This window comes from Neoarius graeffei, chromosome 18 (genome assembly GCF_027579695.1).
Source record: "Neoarius graeffei isolate fNeoGra1 chromosome 18, fNeoGra1.pri, whole genome shotgun sequence".
Taxonomy (NCBI): Eukaryota; Metazoa; Chordata; class Actinopteri; order Siluriformes; family Ariidae; genus Neoarius; species Neoarius graeffei.
In genome coordinates, this window is record NC_083586.1 from 43,110,482 (window position 1) to 43,132,670 (window position 22,189).

General features: G+C 41.0%; 1 protein-coding gene across 1 annotated transcript in view; it reads left to right on the plus strand.

Moving 5' to 3' along the window:
- Positions 1–1,908: 1,908 nt before the first annotated feature.
- Positions 1,909–22,189, plus strand: part of agpat3 (1-acylglycerol-3-phosphate O-acyltransferase 3) — a 77,935-nt gene continuing 57,654 nt past the window's right edge. The window contains exon 1 of the mRNA XM_060898837.1: positions 1,909–2,104. The gene's annotated coding sequence lies outside the window, so the exon portion shown is untranslated. The remainder of the gene's footprint in view (positions 2,105–22,189) is intronic.

Genomic DNA, 22,189 nt, shown 5'->3' on the forward strand with positions numbered 1-22,189 from the left:
ACACCAGGATCTACCCCAGGATATATGATGGCCCATAGAGTGCCTATAAAATGCCTGACAGTAGGAGCATCCAAACACGAAGAAACATTCTGGACCGAAATCAGTTTAGACTGGTACCAAAATTCAAAAAAGTGCTTATTTAAGGAGTTAAAGGCATTTTTGAGACAAAGTCGGCAAACAGTCTTATTTTGTCAATTTGGGTGTGCCGAATTCAAATCTGCAATATGCCGAGCTCTATCTGACCTCTGTTGACCTCTAGAGGTCATTGAACTTTGGGCCTGTAAACGTCTCAGCTGAACCCAGTTTCTCAGCTTTCTAAGGAATGAAATGTACTAAAATGATTAATGAAGTTAGCAAATGGCCTTGTTTGTTAAATGTTTGGGTGCTGAATTCATTTTTCATTTGTAAAATGACATATGACCTCTGATAACCTCAAGGTCATTAAACTTGGCCTATAGGCCTATGCATTTAACGGCATTTTTAAACTGACTTTACTCCCCCAAAAAGAATATGAACAAAAAACAAATAGAAAGGAACAAATACAGCATTAAATGCCAGTCCATGTACATGTGACTTACTTTTCACAATGAGAATGCCTAGGGGGATCACCTTACATAACATTGCATTACATTTAGCGGTTATTCTTTATACAAAGCTACTGAAAAAAGGACAGATTCAGCAGCATACAAAATGTGGGGGCATACAGGGTATACAGGTTAATCAGGGTTAGTATATATGAGAGTTTTTTTCTTTGTTGTTTTTTGTTTTGTTTTGTTTTAAACGGGGTAAAGCCTTTACAAAAAACAAACAACAAAGAAAAAAACTCTCATATATACTAACCCTGATTAACCTGTATACCCTGTATGCCCCCACATTTTGTATGCTGCTGAATCTGTCCTTTTTTCAGTAGCTTTGTATAAACAATAACCGCTAAATGTAATGCAATGTTATGTAAGGTGATCGCCTAGGCATTCTCATTGTGAAAAGTAAGTCACATGTACATGGACTGGCATTTACTGTTGTATTTGTTCCTTTCTATTTGTTTTTTGTCTGTTCATATTCTTTTTGGGGGAGTAAAGTCAGTTTAAAAATGCCGTTAAATGCATAGGCCTATAGGCCAAGTTTAATGACCTTGAGGTTATCAGAGGTCATATGTCGTTTTACAAATGAAAAATGAATTCAGCACCCAAACATTTAACAAACAAGGCCATTTGCTAACTTCATTAATCATTTTAGTACATTTCATTCCTTAGAAAGCTGAGAAACTGGGTTCAGCTGAGACGTTTACAGGCCCAAAGTTCAATGACCTCTAGAGGTCAACAGAGGTCAGATAGAGCTCGGCATATTGCAGATTTGAATTCGGCACACCCAAATTGACAAAATAAGACTGTTTGCCGACTTTGTCTCAAAAATGCCTTTGGGTGTCACAATTCTGGATTTTGGTACCAGTCTAGTTTACCAAATGGGTTTTCTCAGTGAAAGCTTTTTGCTAAAACTTATATATAAGTTTCATATATCACTCTGGTTCAAGGAAAGAATGAAAAAAAAATCAAATGAACAGTTTTTAATCAAATCGAAAATTAATCAGTGCACTTGAGCACAACGACTTCATAATTGCACAAGCGGGAATTAACACCTATTCAGAAGCAAGTGAAAATACATTCGTGTGTGCTAAGCGGAACTATTTATGTAACTATCATTTCTAGTCGAACAGACAAAATGATCGGACAGGAAGTACAGTCTGTCAGCTTTTGTTTTTATTTCCACCAGAGTTCTTACAAAACCCGCCTTCTCTGCACAGCTATTTGCTGTTAATACTTAACTCCTTTATCTGATTGGACAACTTGTTAAAACTAGCCAATCATCACTGAGGAGGCGGGAGTAGTCGGAATACGGGTGTGTAATAAAACGTGGTCGAGATTGCGATGGTAGTGACGAGGGATCTGCCGCTCACGGACAAAGAGTGAGCGATCGTTTAAACACATCAGTGACAATCCTGTTTACGTTATAGGAGTGTTATTTCGCAGGATTTGGAAAAGAAAAAAAAAACACGGAATTTCGACTCAGAACTCCTGATATGAGAGCGTGTCCGCTTCGGGAGACGGTAATTTCATTTTAATATTTATAACCGCTGCTTGTAGTTGATGCTGAGTTCGGGTCGAGGCAGTGGAGTGACAGTGAACACACCGGAAACTGCATAATATCATTTAGTTTATTTAGTAACCTGGAGCTGAAACCTTGGCCTGATGAGCTCTGTGTAATACACAGTATTGCGATGATTTTTCTCTCTTTCTTTATATTTTTTGCTTTGCGTTGCGGATGTTTTCCGTGTGATGGCTAATAGATGCTTAATAACGTCTGGGCAGAGGAGTGTTAAAGCTTTACGAGCTGCTGCAGCCGGCAGTGCGCTAACTGACAGCTGTACACACTGAACACTGCGGTTAGATGTGCAGTGACACCTTAAAACATGTAAATACTCGACTGTGGGTGTGTTTTTTGTGTTTTTTTTTCTTTTCCCAAATCCACCCGCATCACACTGACCTCGTTTGATCTGCGCGTCAATGTCGCGCGACTGCTAGGTTACTATAGTGCAGAGACCAGAATGGGCGTGGCTACGCAACAAGGGGTGTGGCTTAGTCATGAATGGGTTCAGTTTAAGGTTTGCCTGGGTGGATTTTATATTAATAAGCAGTTATACAGAATCAGAAACACTTTTATTGCCAGGTATGTGGACACACACGAGGAATTTGACTCCGGTTCACTTAGCTCTCATAGTACAAAACAGATAAAAAAGCGTATACACTAGGGCTGCTCGATATTGGAAAAAATCAATATCACGATTTTTTCAGTAAATATCGATATCGCGATTTTTAAAACGATATTTATACACCTTTTTTTAAAGCCCTGATCATCAACACCTGAGGCACCGGGCCACATTTTTATAGTACAGGCCTCATAGGCTACCTGTCAACCCTTCCCGTTGTACCCTGAAACGCCTTTTACTTAAACTATTTACTGTGCAAGCGCATACTTTGCATAGGTCCTATAGCCTGCACAAGGCTCACGTTCTCCTCACTCAACATTTCCGATCACAGAGGATGGAGCCAGCGCTGGTATTACCAGTGATTACTGCGTAACGTCCACACTGGCTCGTAGCCAGCCAAGGATAAAATCTCTCTCTCACACACACACACACACACTACAACGTAAGCTTGTGTGTTGTTAAGACACCAACATTAAACACGCACAATATAGAGACAAGTCCTTAAGAATTAACATACATGAAAATAGGCTTCTCTTCCTTCATCTTCCAAATGTGGACTGCGCTATCTTTTTGGCATGTCAGCATTGAAATACCATTTGCAGAGATATTTCACTCGCCATTAAGAAAAGTAAAAGCAACACATGATTAGGGCTACATGATTAGCAGGGGGACACCGTTTTAAGCGCACGGAATTTTAAAAACAATGTAATTACATCTGAGTCCGTCTACATCGCGCAATAAACCCGTCCTTAGCAGAACCTACTTCAAAGCATGATGCTAGCTGCAGATGCACAAGTCAAAATCAAATGAACCCAAGTAAACATGCCGCGGCGGGCAACATTAATAACCAAATTGCCTTACCTTAAAACGCTGCCTTGACCACAGGACGACTCGCAATTATTCCACTTAAATCCACACGGTTTAACACATCTAACACGGCTAGCAAGCTGGATATGTGCTAATATTGTTGTGCTTGTTTTCTTCCGTAGATGCCATTTTTACATTACCCAGTCCCACATCCAAAAATATGACGTAAATATATGTTAATTGTATTATTATAACTATTAGCAAGCAAATCAAACAACATATTAAGAAATCAATATATCAAATCACCCGACACGTATGAAAACAGAAGAACTGATTTTTTACTGTTGCGGAGATATCGCGGGAGTAGAATGGATGACGTATGCAAGGCTACGGTGTGCCTTAGGGGACAGAATGGTTCGTTTTACCTTACTGTCACGTCAATGTTATTGTTGTTTTATTGCCATTGTAGAAATATTGTGCATGTCCCTTTCGACAAATGACAAAAAATCGTTTCATATCGATATTATGAATTTTGATATCGTTTGACACCAATATCGATATCGTGATAAAAATACGATATATTGCACAGCTCTAGTATACACAAAACAAACAAACAAACAAGCAAACAACAAAATAGGTGCATAGTGCAAAGTAATCCAGGTAAGTCAAGTATGAAATAGTTAAATAAATATAAAGTATACAGTGTACACAGAATGACGGTATAAGTGTTCAGATATTTTACAAGTGATATTACTGATATATGAATCTGGATTTTAGCTGTTCATCACAGAAAGGATTTCCCTTTTAGTGCAATATGGTGCATAGTGCAAAGATGAATAGTAAATTTAAATAAGTATAAATACAAGTAACAGTGAGCACAGAATGACAGTATGAGTGTGCAGATATTTTGCAAGTGATATATGAATCTGGATTTTAGCTGTTCATCACAGAGACAGCCTGAGGGAAGAAACTGTTCTTGTGTCTGGTTGTTTTTGCATACAGTGATCTATATCGCCTCCCTGAGGGGAGAAGATTAAACAGATTGTGATCAGGGTGTGATGGGTCCGCAGAGATGTTACCTGCCCGTTTCCTGACTCTGGACAAGTATAAGTCTTGGATGGAGGGCAGGTTGACACCAATAATTTTCTCTGCAGACCTTATTGTCCGTTGCAGTCTGTTCTTCTCCTGTTTGGTGACCGATCCAAACCAAACAGTGATGGAAGAGCAAAGAACAGACTGAATGATGGCAGAGTAGAATTGTGTCAGCAGCTTCTTAGGCAGGTTGAGCTTCCTGAGCTGGCGCAGAAAGTACAACCTCTGCTGAGCCTTTTTGATGATAGTGACTGTGTTTGTCTCCCACTTCAAGTCCTGAGAGATTGTGGAACCCAGAAACCTGAAGCTTTCAATGACAGTCACAGTGTTGTTGGTGATGGTGATGGGCCTCCTCCTAAAGTCCACTGTCATCTCCACAGTTTTGAGCATGTTATACCTAAAATATTCAAATTCCCTTCTTTAAATCCAGATTCATATATCAGTAATATCACTTGTAAAATATCTGCACACTCATACCGTCATGTATACTTTATCTATTTCATACTTGACTTACTTGGATTACTTTGCACTATGCACCTATTGCATCATTTTTTTTTGTTTGTTTGTTTTGTGTATACGCTTTTTGTCTCTTTTGTACTATGAGAGCTAAGTGTAACCGGAATCAAATTCCTCTTGTGTGTCCACATAGCTGGCAATAAAAGTGATTCTGATTCAAGTGCTCTGCTTCATAGTACAGGAAAATAACAGGGAATTTACACTTTACTGTATCTCTGGAACTACTGTATGTGAAGGAACTAACCTTAACTGCAGGTTAAAGTGCATATATGCTGGGATCTTTTGTCCTACTCCAAGCTAGAGAAGATGAGGGCTACATTGCATGGCTCCACCACTAAATTCTACAAAATATGGAATCCTTTTGGGCGGCACGGCTGTCACCTCACAGCAAGAAGGTCTGGGTTCGAGCCCCGTGGCCGACGAGGGCCTTTCTGTGCGGAGTTTGCATGTTCTCCCCGTGTCTGCATGGGTTTCCTCTGGGTGCTCCAGTTTCCCCCACAGTCCAAAGACATGCAGGTTAGGTTAACTGGTGACTCTAAATTGACCGTAGGTGTGAATGTGAGTGTGAATGGTTGTGTGTGTCTATGTGTCGGCCCTGTGATGACCTGGCGACTTGTCCAGGGTGTACCCTGCCTTTCGCCCATAGTCAGCTGGGATAGGCTCCAGCTTGCCTGCGACCCTGTAGAACAGGATAAAGCGGCTAGAGATAATGAGATGAAAGAATGCCCCTTTACTTATTCTTTTTACATTTGTATATGTAAATACTTTAAATTAAATTAATTTATCTAGAAGTTTTTTTCTCTATTTTCTATTCTCTGTTTATCCTGTAATGATGCTGCTGGAATCTTAATTTCCCTGAGGGAACCCTTCCAAAGGGGTCAATAAAGTTTTATCTAATCTAATCATCCAGAAGGGTAATTTTGCACAAGGCCATCTGTCTACAGCAGAAAAAAATAAAATAACAAAATGCGTCTGGAAAAATCCCAAGAGAGTCTGGAGCCAGATTCGTGACGTCACCTGCGGAAGCACCAGCAGGCTGCGCAAGCTTGCATGGTTTCAGTGCACAGCCTGTGTAGACCGAGTTTAGCAGCTAGCGATTTTGCATTGAAATATGGAATTGTCACCTGAGCGCAATGTGGGAAACGATGAGTACTAATCCCATCAAGATGCTACACCCTCCTACGATACATCTGTTAACCATTTTAATAATTACGTGATAGCGTTGAAGAAATTTGCAGAAAACCACCAGGTCGTTTTCTCATAAACAAATCAGCGCTGACGTAGGATTCAGAGGGAGGCATCCCACACGTGACGTCACGAAAATCAATGTTTGCCGGGAAATCCAAATGCCAAGTTTTTTCAGAGGCGGACCAATTCGCCTCAAATGGCTTGATTTCAACTGAATTTTTCTGGTATTGCGCAAGGTAAAAAAAAATTGCACGAAATGCAAAATGTGACAGATATTTGACCAAAGTTTAATATAAAATAAGACAATTACATTGATCTTGCTCCTGAATTTACCCGTGATACGCACTTTAAAGCAGATACGCAGAACCTATCCATTCATCCATTATCTGTAGCCGCTTTATCCTGTTCTACAGGGTCGCAGGCAAGCTGGAGCCTATCCCAACTGACTACGGGCGAAAGGCGGGGTACACCCTGGACAATTCGCCAGGTCATCACAGGGCTGACACAGAGACACAGACAACCATTCACACTCACATTCACACCTACGGTCAATTTAGAGCCACTAATTAGCCTAACCTGCATGTCTTTGGACTGTAGAGGAAACCGGAGCATCCGGAGGAAACCCACGGGGAGAGCATGCAAACTCCACACAGAAAGGCCCTCATCGGCCACTGGGCTCGAACCCAGGACCTTCTTGCTGTGAGGCGACAGTGCTAACCACTACACCACCGTGCCGCCCGATACGCAGAACCTTTATTTTTAAATAAATTTCTGAGTGGATAGTATCTCCATCCTTGACTCTTCTATGCTGCATAAATAAGAATAAAAATGTATATTTTTGAGAGTTAAAATCGACCGCAAAGTTGGCATTCGAGCTGCCCCGCTGAGCCAGCCAGCCCTGAGTGCGTGGCGTCACTGCGGTAACTGGTTTTAAGGCCGAGGCCTTTGACAGCTATAGACCAAAGTCATATAAATAAAAATTTATGGTGAAAGAAAGAAATGGTGTTACCGACTCACTCAACTAAGACTGATTTGACTTCACTGATTGTGGGTTGACTCTCATTAAAACAGGATGGGTGTTATAACTTATGCAACATACATGTACATGCATGCATTTTCACTGATAAAACGTAAAAGGCTCATTAAATAATCAGATGAACTGAGACAATCACATTCTGAAGCAAATTAAATAATCTTATACCGGTAACTTAAACACACAATGCAAGTTACATGTATTAATCTAAATGCAGGTAAACAACGAGTGTTTTGTATCCAAATGAGAGTCGGAGCTTACCCGTCTGTGTTCTCGCTTCTTGAAGGCCGACCTTGTGGCCAATTGTTTTGAAACAATCTGACTTTCAGTTGTCCGTTCATTCGCTTCTTCCACATAAGGGCGAGATATTGCTGCTGAGGCAAGCATATCCAGCGCAGAAATCAGACGGCTGCTCCACTCATTCTCCATTTTCTCCATTACTGAGTACTCTGCCATTCCTGCTCGGCTCAGGCAATTACTAAAACCCGGGACGGGACGTCACCGGTTTTAGCAACAACTGCAGGGAGGTCACTGCCCGAGCGATATGCCACATCCCGTTCTGTCCTGGGTTTTAGCAACAATCCTCTGCTCATACTCCGGAAGAACTGGTGTAACTGAACTTACTTTCCTTTTCTTGTAGTTTTCTTTAATTGTTGATACTGGACCCTCTTTCAATACGGGCTTATAGCCAACGCTCCTCAGCAGATCAGAGGTTTCGTTGAGTCCTCAGTAAAATGTGCAGAGCAGAGGAGAGACCACTTTGTAGACGCCCAATGTGCCCATGAACTTTTCACAAAATGCGTCCAAATCTTTGCAGTTTGAATGTTCTTGGGCCATGAATGCAACGTAAATCCACCTTCTGTCATGTTGCTGCACCCGCCAGCAACACGTCTACATTAAGGTATTAGGCAGAGACCCGTCCACCCGTAAATTTGACGGGTGATTGCCGATTTCAACGGGCAAGTATACACACAGATGGATACTGAAACGGACGATAATGCCGAAAATTTTCGCACATGAATACTCCCACATGTCGTCCGATAAATCCAGTTATGTTCCGCCCACACACGGACTGGCCATCGGGAGTAGCGGGAGTTTTCCCGGTGGGCTAGTGGTTCAGCGTGGGCCGGCGGAGAAAAAAAAAAAAAAAACAGTTGCGCGCTGGCCTTTAATATGATAAGCAATGTTAACAGTTTCTTTAACAAACTGTTAACATTGCTTATTACAGTTGCGCGCTGGCCTTTAATATGATAAGCAATGTTAACAGTTTGTTAAAGAAACTGTTAACATTGCTTATCATATTAAAGGCCAGCGCGCAACTGTTTTTTTTTTTTTTTTTTTTTTCTCCGCTGGCCCACACTGAACCACCGGCCCACTGGGAAAACTCCCGCTACTCCCGATGGCCAGTCCGTGTGTGGTTCCGCCATCATTTACAAATCGTAAGAAACACAGTTTAATACGAAAAATACTGAAAACTTGAAATGAAAAATCAGAATATTTCATCGTTTCCGCCATTTTGGCCCGCACTGAATCTTGTAACATGCGGACTGAATAAATCGCGAATTCTGATTGGTCGAAAATTGCCAAACACCCTGCGTTGTAGTTTCCTCTTTCTTGGCGGGAGAACCACATTTTTTTTTGCTGACTCACTCTTCTGGATCAAGATGAATCCCAACAAACGCCCCAAATTGAATGTGACAAAAACTGATTCGTTTTTCCACAAAAAGACAGAAAAGGTATGTGTGATACATTGATTAACAAGGGGGTTTCATTGGGGTATGGTAAAATAGAATACTGTTGGTTTTTTTTTTTTATTAAATACTGTAACTAGATCAAAAGATTATATACAATTCATTGTTGTTTATTTTCTTTTCACTTTTGTTACCAAATCAAACACCATACATACATCTGATACATTCAGGAGTGAAACTGAAAAAAATACAAAGTAAAAATATGCAATATTTCTGATCAAAAATTACACGCCATTTCACCCTGAAAATGTCCTAGAATGCAGGAAATGAAGTCTAAATTTCAAAAATTTTCTGGGGGGGCATGCCCCCAGACCCCCCTAGAGGGACTTCGCGCCTGCAGCGCTCGTCTTCGCACCTGCGGCGCTTATCAGGATTATATAAAATATTATTTTTGACTGGTAAATTTCTTTTTCTGCCTAATACCCTAGTCTACATGGCGATAAATTAGCTCAAAATGGAGGATCGGAGTTGCAGTCAGCTCTGTGTTTTAGTATAGCGCAAATGGCAATGAGACCGATAGATTTCCTGCTGTGATGTCACGGATGTCAAGGTCATTCACTCGGACTGCTACCTATATGAATCACTTTAATTGTAAAAATTACTATATTAGATTTATTGTTAATGCTTAAAACTATTCCTGTGCCATTCTTGAGGTCTCAAGGCATTTATAAACAAAAAGCGAGGCCATGGTTCTGAATATATGCTTTAATGTACCGCATGACCCATTTCTGAATACGTGGTACGGTAAACTGTAAATTAGCCAAAATAAATTTACTTTGTGCACTTAAAAGTAAACTCCACCCTGAAACACATTAAATGTGTTTGTATAATAATATTTAGGGTGGTGCAGTGGTTAGCACTGTTGACTCACAGCAAGAAGGTTCTGGGTTCGAGCCCAGTGGCCAACGGGAGCCTTTCTGTGTGGAGTTTGCATGTTCTGTCTGTGTCTGTGTGGGTTTCCCCCGTAGTCCAAAGACATGCAGTTAGGTTAACTGGCTACTCTAAATTGTGTGTGAAAGGAACTGGCGACCCTACTGATGCAATTCTGGCCAAGTCGACCAAAACAGGGTTCGCCTCAAGCCTCGATCGGGTTTGGCAGTGACGACGGCGATAGTAACATTTGTGATGTGTTAAGTAATTCTGGTGCTTGGTGTTGTATTATTCATGTGAGACAGTGACTATAAAAAAACAGGGACATCATGGCTGCATGCAGTTACTTTCTATATCAGTTACTTTCTATAGAAATGAAGCCAAAGTTCCTTCGTCATGTTGTCAAATATGTTCTGTCCATGTTTGGACAGAAGGGACTTTCTGCTGCTATCTATCTGGAGCCAGAGTCTGTGCAGTAGAGACGAGAGTCAATGTCGGGTACACCTGTCCCCTTCCCTCAATGTCCAATGTGTCTCCAAGTCTGTCAATCACTTCATTCCACGGCTTCTTATGATATTGTAGATTAGAATAACATTTAAAAAACTAATTTCTGTGGAAAATTAAAAATATGCAGATAGACACTGTCAGTCCTTTCCCACGCCATGTGGCGCATCGGGGGGCGCCGAGCTCCGTTTCGATAGCCCTCGGCCTCTCACCTATTACATAGCTAGGGTTACAGTGGGGGACTCGTCCTCTGGTAACCACGAGAGTTTGACTCCCCACTCGCATCTGTATTGCAGTGTGCCTTGCCAGTAGGTATCATTTTTATGATGGTCTTTTGGTATGACCGGACCATGAGTAGAACTCGCGATCTCCTGATCAAGAGGCAGACACGCTAACCACTAGGCCAACTCACGGTTGATAGACACTGTAGATGGAAGGAAAGACAGTTTGTGTCCTGTCCTGTTGGTTGGGTTCAATGCCCGAACTGATAATCTGCATCGTCAGTTTTTCTTTGGCTAATTAGACACAAGGTACGCCACCACTCTTGCCGGAGCGGTTGGGGATTAGGCGCCTTGCTCAAGGGCATTTAAGCCAGTCCTGCTGGTCCAGGGAATTGAACCAAAAGCTAGGTCCCAAAGCTGTTTCCCTAATCATTAGGCTATGGCTTCCCCAAAGACAGTTTAGACGAGAAAATTGACATGGAAATTAAGCTATTATATCATTGAAACACATGGAGATGGGTGGAGCTACACATTATACTATACTGCAGCCAGCCAGCCAGCCAGCAGGGGCGCTAGACCTGTGGTTGCTCCGCATTTGAGAGAAGTTATGCTGTCTGTGTTTTTACAGTCTGAGAAGTTAGTGGTTGCATGCTCCTCTGACCTCACGGTGGGATATTGTTATTCCTAGCGCAGTTACAGTGGTGCTTAAGAGGAGGGAAAAATTGATCTCGGACGTAATGGATAACGGCCAGGTTTCACTGTTTGCTACTAACAGCTAAAGAGCTTCCCTCCCCCCTTCTCACATATATTTTTCCAGCGACGTTCAACATACTACAGAGAGAGGTCAGACTCCAGGGTCCAGCATGCATTGTAGCTATGTGATGCAGTACTGCTGAGTTACACCAGAGATTCGGCTCAGCTAGTTAGTGATCTCCAAGCGTGAACGAAAAGAGGTGAGCGAGCTGGAGAGACAGATCTTTCTTTAATCAGGGATGAAGTAAGGGCTAGTTCTCGCTGGCACCGCTATCAACAGGTAACGAAACAATATTGTTAACCAAAAATGTCAACTCAGAATTTAATCAGAAACTCAATCTTTTACACCACTAAAGAGCATATATTGATCATTAATATTGATCTGCAAGTCACGTGGATTTTTCCTTTAATTATTAGTAGAGGTCTGTATGAAGTGCAGACCTTCTGTGTCACTGTCTGCCATATGGCTTCATGCGACAAACGCACACAGCTGCTTCACTTCACAGTGTGTCCTGACCAGCTTTGACATTTTTTTTCCCTTTTTCTTTCCCTTTAATCCATTCCAGTGTAGCACATCTGGTTTTCCTCTAAATCTGTGGTTGTCAGAGTAGTGCAGACTAACTCTGGTCTGAGGCATTTAGCCGTTTTGTTTTATTTATATGATGACAATGGCAGTGGGAATCATCACTCTTAATTACGATCAATTGTTGTGTTTAGGAATGTACCAGTCTGTTACTGAGTACTGGTGTCTGGGTGATACTGGTCTCAAACACTGGATCACTGCTGGATCGAATTTTACACATTTTCCAATCTGACCCACTGACACATTTCACAAGGTGAATGTGTGTGATGTTGCCTGACACAACACGTTTCACACAACTTGTCCTAAGGCACACCATCTTTGTGCCTCTGAAGTTTCGCATTACTTGGTGACAGAAGCCTGTACAGATTTGGCACAGTTGTGAACAGGATGTCAGTACTGGTTTAAAAAAACAAACAAACATCTGATATCCACATCTTTAATCTCGTCATCATAGAGAAACTCGAAATTGGCTTGGTGCAACTGTAGTGACAGTTATTACACTTATAATCTTAAGTGACTCAAAGTTCAAAGTGGTTGAAAGGACACAATTAAAAAATAAAATAAATAAATATCAGGGCTTTACGTTAACTTTTTTGCTCACCGGCCACTGTGGCTAGTGGTTTTCCCGAGTCACTAGCCATTCAGCCTTTTCACTAGGAACACTTTTGTTGGCAGGAAATCGCAGTTTTTTCTTCACCGTGATACGTTAAAGTTCGGAAGATCTAGATTTAATTATGAATGGCAGCGTATAATGTATCTCTACAGTAGCACGCAAGTATTCAGTGCTGTTAAGGTAGATCCCTGTATGAAAACATGCAACCAATTCAGACAAAAATATAAACAGAGTATTCTGTTTATTGAACTCAAATTCAAGCCCCTTACAATATGAAATATCGTATAATATGAAAAATAACATTCAGTACAACTGAACTGATTCTAATATTAAAAGTCCAATTCAAAACATTTATCATTGAAAATCATTTGATGTTTTGATATGCAAGTATTATGTGTATTATCAAGTATTATTATGTATACTATGTATTATCTATTAATAGTGTGTGTGTGTGTGTGTGTGTGTGTGTGTGTGTGTGTGTGTGTGTGTGTGAACATGTGTAGAGAGGGACATTAAATGTCCTCATTACATTCATCATCAGATGAGTCTGAATGGTCCATGAAAAATGGTCTTCGTGACCTGAGGCTTCCAGCATGCCGTAAGTTGATAGCTGGGGTGGATCAACTTCTTTCCAATCGCGTGAACGTTTCTAAACAGCAGCTCCATCCTCTCCAGCTCAGCCGACTTCATGACAGCCAGGGACTGAAAGCAATGCTGTCTTGTAGTGAACCAGCCGTCTTCACCTATTTTGATGTTAGTACCGATGTGTGCATTTGACTTTTCGTGGTCCTTTATAGTTTCGAGTTTAAAATTACTGGTGCCTGTCTTTGCCAGACTTTCTACAGTCTTCGCAGTACATGGTGTTTTCGGTTTTGCTATGAACTAGCCAGTCTCACCCGAACTTCCATTTGTCATTGAACTGTTTTATCTTCCGATTAGCGTCTTGTTCATCTCTGCCCCTTTTTCGTGAGCAGCAGGGTTTGAAACTCCAGCTATATGCCGCCACATAGTGCGCTTGTCAGTCATCAGCAGCTTTGTTGCTTCGTTCATTAATTGCAAGTTACCGTATCTGAGAAGTTAACGAACATTTTAAACAATTCTAACATGTCAGAATGTTTATGCAGGTGCTCATGGGAGTTGTAGGCGCGCAATATTACATTGCAATGTGTTTTTATATCGGATGCCTTCAGAGAAAACTACAATTAAAATATATTGTCATACCACAGAATAAACCACCCGCCAAAGTGGCTAGTGAGACTAAAGTTATTACCTGCCAAAGCCAAATTTTACCCACATTTGGCAGGTGGGAGGGTGCTAATGTAAAGCCCTGATAGGGGAGAGTGGGGTAAGATGAGCCACTTTTTACATTTTTCATCATAACTACATGTTAAAGCCATTTTTGCTTCCAGTCTACACACCATACCAAATTTCAAAGTGTACTGTTACTATCTGAGCAAAACATAATTGATAAGCTCTTATGGTTAGAGTGATATTACCTCTTGAAAAAAAAATGTCAAGTGGCTCAACTTACCCCATGCACGGGGTAAGATGAGCCACTGTGTGGGGTAAATTGAGCCAACACAAAACATGTTAGGTTAACAAAGTAAACAACTTTTATTATTAGAAATGCAATCAATGAATCAAGTCAAGTCAATCAAGTGGGGGATAGGGCCGTTGCATAGAGAAGGGGAGATGAAGAGAGAGGTGATAGAACGAGATGGGATAGGGAGGGATAGATAGATGGATAGAGAGAGAGATATGCGTAGATAGATAGAAAGAGGGATGGTTAGAGAGGGAATGAGAGATATACTATATTATAGAAATTACTAAAACAGTAGAACAGTGCCAAAAGAATCTTATTTCTTTCAGTAGGTTAAAACATTGCTAAAACATGCAGCAATCATTCCATCAATCATTCAATCATTTCATCATTATTCAATGTTCCAAGCGTTCAAATGGCAAGGGAACACCATTTGCCTCTCCCTCCGTGCTGTCCCCCCAACAGTAAAGGGGCGGGGCAATTTTTTCACAATATCCTGTCTTGACAGGACAGCCTCATCTTTCTCTTTGAAGACAAAGGTTGGCTTTCTTGCAGAGCCATGGCATAACCGGCTTCTTTTGAGAAATCTTGCCTCTATTTCGAAGACATCCAATTTGATTATCTGGCCAATGAAGAAATGCACTTTCTTCTTCCCTGTGTATTTTGCCACAACATAATCCCCCACATCTAACAACTGGTCTTCCTCATCTGATGTCATATATATATATATATATAATATGTTGTTGTCATATATGACCAGTAAATGTGAAAACTTAAGTGTCATCCATATTGGGTAAGCTCAGCCACCAATGGGGTAAGTTGAGCCAGTGGCTCAACTTACCCCACATCTAATGGCTCATCTTACCCCATGGCCACCATTTTGTAGAAAAATGCTAATAAAGGGGATTAGGCTAATCAAAATTATTTTTATTAGCATTCATATCATAGCTTAGAAAGCCACTAACTTAACCCTAATGTGTCTAAATATTATTCTACTTTTGTCTTCTCTAAATCATCACTGTGGACAAACATGGAATTGACTTAGAAAGCACAAAAACACATTTTTATAAATATGTCCCTCACCTAGTTTGACATGTGGTGCTCCTCTCCACAAGTGTAAGTAAATGGTCCCGGCCCCCTTTGAATGTGGTCACATGGTCACATTTGTTTACTGTTTCTTATGCCGCTTTTCCACTACAAACGCGGCTGAGCCGTGCCGTGCCGAGTCGAGCTGAGTCGAGCTGAGCGGGGCTGTTGGAGTTGCATTTCGACTACAACCGCGCTGAACCGTGCTGGCTGGAAGTGGGTGGACACATTGGGTGGAGTTAGCGAAAGTGGGTGGACGTCATGTGATGCCGTTAAGCAGCGCAAACAGTGACATCAGTGACAGTGGCGGAACAAGTCAGAGCCGGGCCGGGGGCGGGGCAAATGACCGGGCCCTTTATTAAAGCTTATCATAACATCATTTTAGGCTACAAAATGTCCGCAACTGCGGTGTTTACCAATTTCAACACTACCGGGTGCAACTATGTTATTTAGTACATCAAGTCCTTCAAACGAACATGTAACTCAGAAACAAAAAACATTAGGATACTGTACATGGCTCATAATAAAACATCAATAGCCTATACTGCGCACATTATTTGAAGGGCATACGAATGAGCGCTCAGAGGTTGCAACGCTGACAGGAAGAGTCAGAAATAAAAGGAGGGCGGTGCAAACCTCACTGAATGCACTGTGTTTACCAATTTCAACACTCCGGGGTGCAACTATGTTAGTTTGTACATTAAGTCCTTCAAACGAACATGTAACTCAGAAACAAAAAAAAACATTAGGCGACATACTGTACATGGCTCATAATAAAACATCAATAGCCTACTGCGCGCATTATTTGAAGGGCATACGACGAGCCTTGCGCTCTGCGAACTCGTCCACTATGCTCTGTATGTCACTGATTCAGTGAGCTTTTAAGCGGTAGTCTCACGACCCGAATAGTAAACAATAAACATGGAGGACATGGAGTCGTTAGTGTTGCTGGTCTCGGTGCTGTGGCTTGTTGTCACCGACAACGCGGACAGATACTGGCAAGAGCGTATAGATGAGGCGAGGCGCATAAGGCTTCAGAAATTCTCGTAATTCATAATTATTCTTCTTCCGGGTTTGCGGTGTTTACAGATCCCAGCGCGCTCGCGGGGCGTGTGTGGGCATGTGAGGACACTCCTCCTCACCAATCAGTGCACAGGGGAGTGTCTGCTCACGCCCCCAACCTCAGTCGGCACGGTTTGGCTCGCTTCAGCCCCACTCCAAAACGGTGCGAGTTTTAGGGGCTAAGCAGGGCTGAAACGAGCTGAGTCGTGCTGGTTTTTGGTAGTCGAAACGCGAGCCGTGTCGGGCTGAAGCGAGCTGAAGTGAGCTGAAAAAGGGTAGTGGAAAAGGGCCATTAGAAACAGGGGGTGGCTCATCTTACCCCCTGGCTCATCTTACCCCGCTCTCCCCTATATATAATATAATTTTATTTCTAACCAAAAGCTTGATAAGCTAAATTCAGGTGTGTGTGTGTGTGTGTGTTATAATATATTATACCCACATTCACTGGATATGAGCAATTGTGCGCTCTGATATCCTAGTAGTAGAGTAGCCAATCAGCTCATATACTGTACCATGAGTAGAGAGAAACAAAATGGCGGAATGCATCAAGTCAGATATCAGAGCCTAATCTAGGAATTTGAAAATAGGGGACAGATCCCTCACTAGTTGTAGAAACAGGGGACAGAAAATATTAACATGGGTAAAAATATCCCTCATTTGTTCCAGTTAGTGGGGACAGAAAAATAAGTAATACATTGGTAGATATTTTCAAGAGTACATCTATAAACAGAACAGTTTTATTAATCTTTACTTTTAGAATCATTAACATAATACTAAATTGAACTTTCAACAAGAAAAATTAAACAAATTACTAAAAAAAAACCCTAGCAATCATGTAGAATGTGTAAGATTACCAGGACTACAAAAAAGCAGAAAAATAGGCTTTACTTATCCAAATGCACCTGTTGGTTCAAAAGTTAAAGTGCAGAGAACCTCACAGCACAACATGAAGTTACCTTAAAATATAATATAAATGCCTCAGCTTTCATGCAAGAAAAAAAAAACTATTAATACTAGTACTGTGTGCAGGCAGTCTCTCCTGAAGACTAAATTAAACAATAATTATAAACTAATAAAATAAATGGCTCAGGCTTCATAGAAGAAAAAAAATAATTTGAACAGAATCTCACAGTATGATGCTGAAGCTGCCTAAACAATGGAAAATAAAATACCATTTTGGCAAAAATGTTGGCATCCATTAATTTTTAAGTAAAAAAAAATAAAGTGCACACAGTGCTTCACTGTAAACATAACACACTTTCAGTAACAGAATTTAAGCCTATTCATGCAATGTTGCCAGATACTGCTGACGTTTTCCAGCCTAAATATGTTCAAAACCCGCCAAAATGTACTTAAAACCGCTCAATCTGGCAACACTGCGTACATGCTGCTTCTCTTGAACGTATACACGGAAGTAAGGCGGAAGGTAGTTTGTCGACGTCACCGCAAGACGACGCCAACGATTGGTCAAATTTGCGGGAAAGTTGCGGTGATTGGATATAATTGCAACACCGCCGTGAATTCACGGGGATTGGTTGAATTTGCGTTGATGTTGCAAATTGCGAAATCCTGGAGGCTCTGAATGTTATGTTTGGATGAGACAGAACGATATGCCATGTGCTTTTGGGTATTTTTAAAACACTTCACACGATTGGTTGAGATACACTGTCTTCCGGTTCAGTGACCAATGATATAATAGTTCACAAAACTGTTTTACCTGCTAAATAAACCATTCGGAATACTTCGGTCCTTTCCGATATTTTCCGATTGGTGTGTAAACAACGCTGTATTTACCGCAGTGCTTGCTAGCGGGTGCTGACACAGGGGCTTCAAAGTTTGGGAGAATAGCAGGGTACAAATAATTTACAGCAGGGTGCAAAATGGTAAAATGTCATAATGCACGCAAAGTGTGCAGGGATATATATATATATATATATATAGATAGATAGATAGATAGATAGATAGATAGATAGATAGATGCAAGTACGAATTTTTCATGGGGCGGGATGGTTTGGAACAGGCCATCTAAAATTGGGATAACATTTACCCGGGACGGGTATTTGAGGCGGGTCGTCTAGCTTAAGCTTGATTAGCGTTGTTACGCATGCCAGTGTTTCCCACAGAAATTTTGGAGACTATGGGGGAGGCGCGGGGGTTGTTTAAAATTGAGTGATATGTTAAATATTAAGTTATTACTGAAAAATTATTGATTAAAAAAACAGACACTGAGAAATGGTCCTATAAACAACTTTACCAATATAAAAGATTACCAGGACTACAAAAATGCAGAAAAATAGGCTTTACTTATCCAAATGCTCCTGTTGGTTCAAAAGTTAAAGTGCAGAGAACCTCACAGCACAACATGAAGTTACCTTAAAATATAATATAAATGCCTCAGCTTTCATGTAAGGAAAAAAACTATTAATACTAGTGCTGTGTGCAGGCAGCCTCTCCTGAAGACTAAATTAAACAATAATTATAAACTAATAAAATAAATGGCTCAGGCTTCATAGAAGAAAAAAAACAATTTCAACAGAATCTCACAGTATGATGCTGAAGCTGCCTAAACAATGGAAAATAAAATACCATTTTGGCAAAAACGTTGGCATCCATTAATTTCTTGTATTAAGTAAAAAAAATATGTTGCCAGATACTGCTGACATTTTACAGCCCAAAATATGTTCAAAACCCGCCAAAATGCACTTAAAACTGCCCAAATTGGGCGGGAAAACGCGCAATCTGGCAACACAGGCGGCAGTAATGGCTGCACTTGTGTCGAGGATGTAAACACAACCTGGCAACACAGGCGGCAGTAATGGCTGCACTCGTGTCGAGGATGTAAACACAATCTGGCAACACAGGCGGCAGTAATGGCTGCACTCGTGTCGAGGACGTAAACACAGTTGACGCAGCAACGGACATACATGACATAGTGGATGTAATTTACGTTCACAACTTTTTTTGCTGTCAGAAATATTTAATATTAAATTTTGTGACTCGACTGACAATAGCCGGCGGCATAACAAGCCATAGCCGGCGATTTGCCGCTGGTGACCGGCTACTTTTGAGACCGCTGCTGACAAATTGATACGCACAAGATTCAGTAAAACGCGACTACACGCTCTCTACTTATAAATGCACGACAAAATGAATAGATACGCGATATCACTCTTGCGCCCAAAAAGTGGATGTGCGACAGACAGATAAAAAACGCGTATTATTGCGTATTACGCGCCCTAGATTAGGCTCTGGATATATCACTTTATCAAGTATTTAAAAGAAACAGAAATGGCTAAATAAAAGAATATAGTCCCCCCCCCCCCAATATCTCCTGTTCCACACTCCAGCCCAGTCGGTGGCAGTAATGCACCTTTAAGTTGGTTTGCCAACCACCAAAAAAAGAAGAAAACAAAATGGCGGCCCGTGTTACTGAACCAACCGAGGATGAAATAAAAACTCTACTCGAAAACAAAACCCCAAAAATTGTCCCAAAAAAAGCTCAACAAAATATGATGGTAAGAACTTTTTTTTTTTCAAAAATTATTATTATAGCATTTTTCATAAATTGCGACTGTCATTTCGCTGGTTTGTTTTCATTCTAAGTGGAAAAGATTTTGTCGGACGTGTTGTATAAAGTTTTCATTTATTGAATTTGCAAAAAATAAAAATGCTCGGTTTCTCAAAATCCAGTGAATGTGGATGGAATAAAACAGTTATTCCACTCAGTCTCGTCATATATGGCTTATAGCCGACTCAGCGCTACGTGCCTCTTCTGCTATCAGCTCACGTACGACTCGATTTTGTGGAATAACTCTTGTAGTAAAAAAAAAAAAGTGCTGTTTATATCATATGTTTCAAATCTATATTTTAATAAAAGGCTTGGTGTCTGTGTGGATATATATCTCATCTCATTATCTCTAGCCACTTTATCCTTCTACAGGGTCGCAGGCAAGCTGGAGCCTATCCCAGCTGACTACGGGCGAAAGGCGGGGTACACCCTGGACAAGTCGCCAGGTCATCACAGGGCTGACACATAGACACAGACAACCATTCACACTCACATTCACACCTACGCTCAATTTAGAGTCACCAGTTAACCTAACCTGCATGTCTTTGGGGGAAACCGGAGCACCCAGAGGAAACCCATGTGGACACGGGGAGAACATGCAAACTCCACACAGAAAGGCCCTCGCCGGCCACGGGGCTCGAACCCAGGACCTTCTTGCTGTGAGGCGACAGCGCTAACCACTACACCACCCTGCCGCCCGTGGATATATATATATATATATATATATATATATGACTAAACAACTCCAGTGGCTCATAAATATGAGGGTTTACAGTACCAGTCAAAAGTTTGTACACCCCTACTCTACTCATTCATAGGTTGTTCTGTATTGTGACTATTTTCTACATTGTAGAACAATACTGAGGACCTCAAACCTATGAAATAACATCTGGAACATGTATGGAATTATGTGGTAAACAAAAAAGTGTTAAAAAAACCCAATGTTTCATATTTAAAATTCTTCAAAGTAGCCAGCGTTCACCATGATGATGCTTTGTACACTATTAGCATTATCTTAACCAGCTTCATGAGGTCGTCACCTGGAATGCTTTTCAATTAACAGATGTGTCTCGTCAAAAGTTAATTAGTGCAATTTCTTGCCTTCTTAATGTGTTTGAGATCAAACAGTAAATAGTCAGTAATAATACAGTAAATAGCCCTATTCCACAACTGTAGTAATCCATATTATGTCAAGAACCGCTCAAACAAGTAAAGAGAAACGACATCCATCATTACTTTGACATGAAGAGTCTTTTGATTAATAAAAATAAAGAACAAATATTGAATTAGAAGGTGTGTTCAAACTTTTGACTGGTACTGTATAATCGCTGAGTCTGCCTGTATTTAAATAGTTGAACCGCATTCATAAAATAAATGTGTCGTGCATTTATCAGACTCTCTGCGTGAGTTTGTCTTTATTTTTATCGATGTGTTCACTGAGATCAGGTGATCAGTCAGTACAGAGCTTTGAACAGCCACGTGGTCTAAGAAACATGACCCATCCATCAGCGATAATCCTTATTAGCCGCTGAGGTAATAAAAGCTAACCCTATTACAGTACACTTATTGTTCAAGAACATATCTGACTACAGGATCACAGCTGACTCTCAGCTCCTAAAAGATCCTGCAGTTGGTTCCAAGTCTGTTATAAAGTGCATTTACACTCACTGGCCACTTTAATAGGAACTCGTTCTTGGCTGCAGGAGTGGAATCCAATGCTGTCTTCTGCTGTTGCATGCTCAGATGCTTTTCTGCTCAGCACGGTTGTAAAGAGTTGCTATGAGTTGCTATATCCTTCCTGTCAGTTCGAACCAATCTGTCCATTTTCCTCTGACCTCTCTTATCAACAAGTCGTTTCCACCTACAGAACTGTCGCCCACTCAGTGTTTAAAGGAACAGTTCACCGTACTTCCATAATGAAATATGCTCTTATCTGAATTGAGACGAGCTGCTCCGTACCTCTCCGAGCTTTGCGCGACCTCCCAGTCAGTCAGACGCAGTCAGACGTGCTGTCACTCCTGTTAGCAATGTAGCTAGGCTCAGTATGGCCAATAGTATTTTTTGGGGCTGTAGTTAGATGCAACCAAACTCTTCCACGTTTTTCCTGTTTATATGACCAGTGATATGAAACAAGTTCAGTTACACAAATTGAAACGTGGCGATTTTCTATGCTATGGAAAGTCCGCACTATAATGACAGGCGTACTAACACCTTCTGCGCGCTTCGGCAGCGCATTGA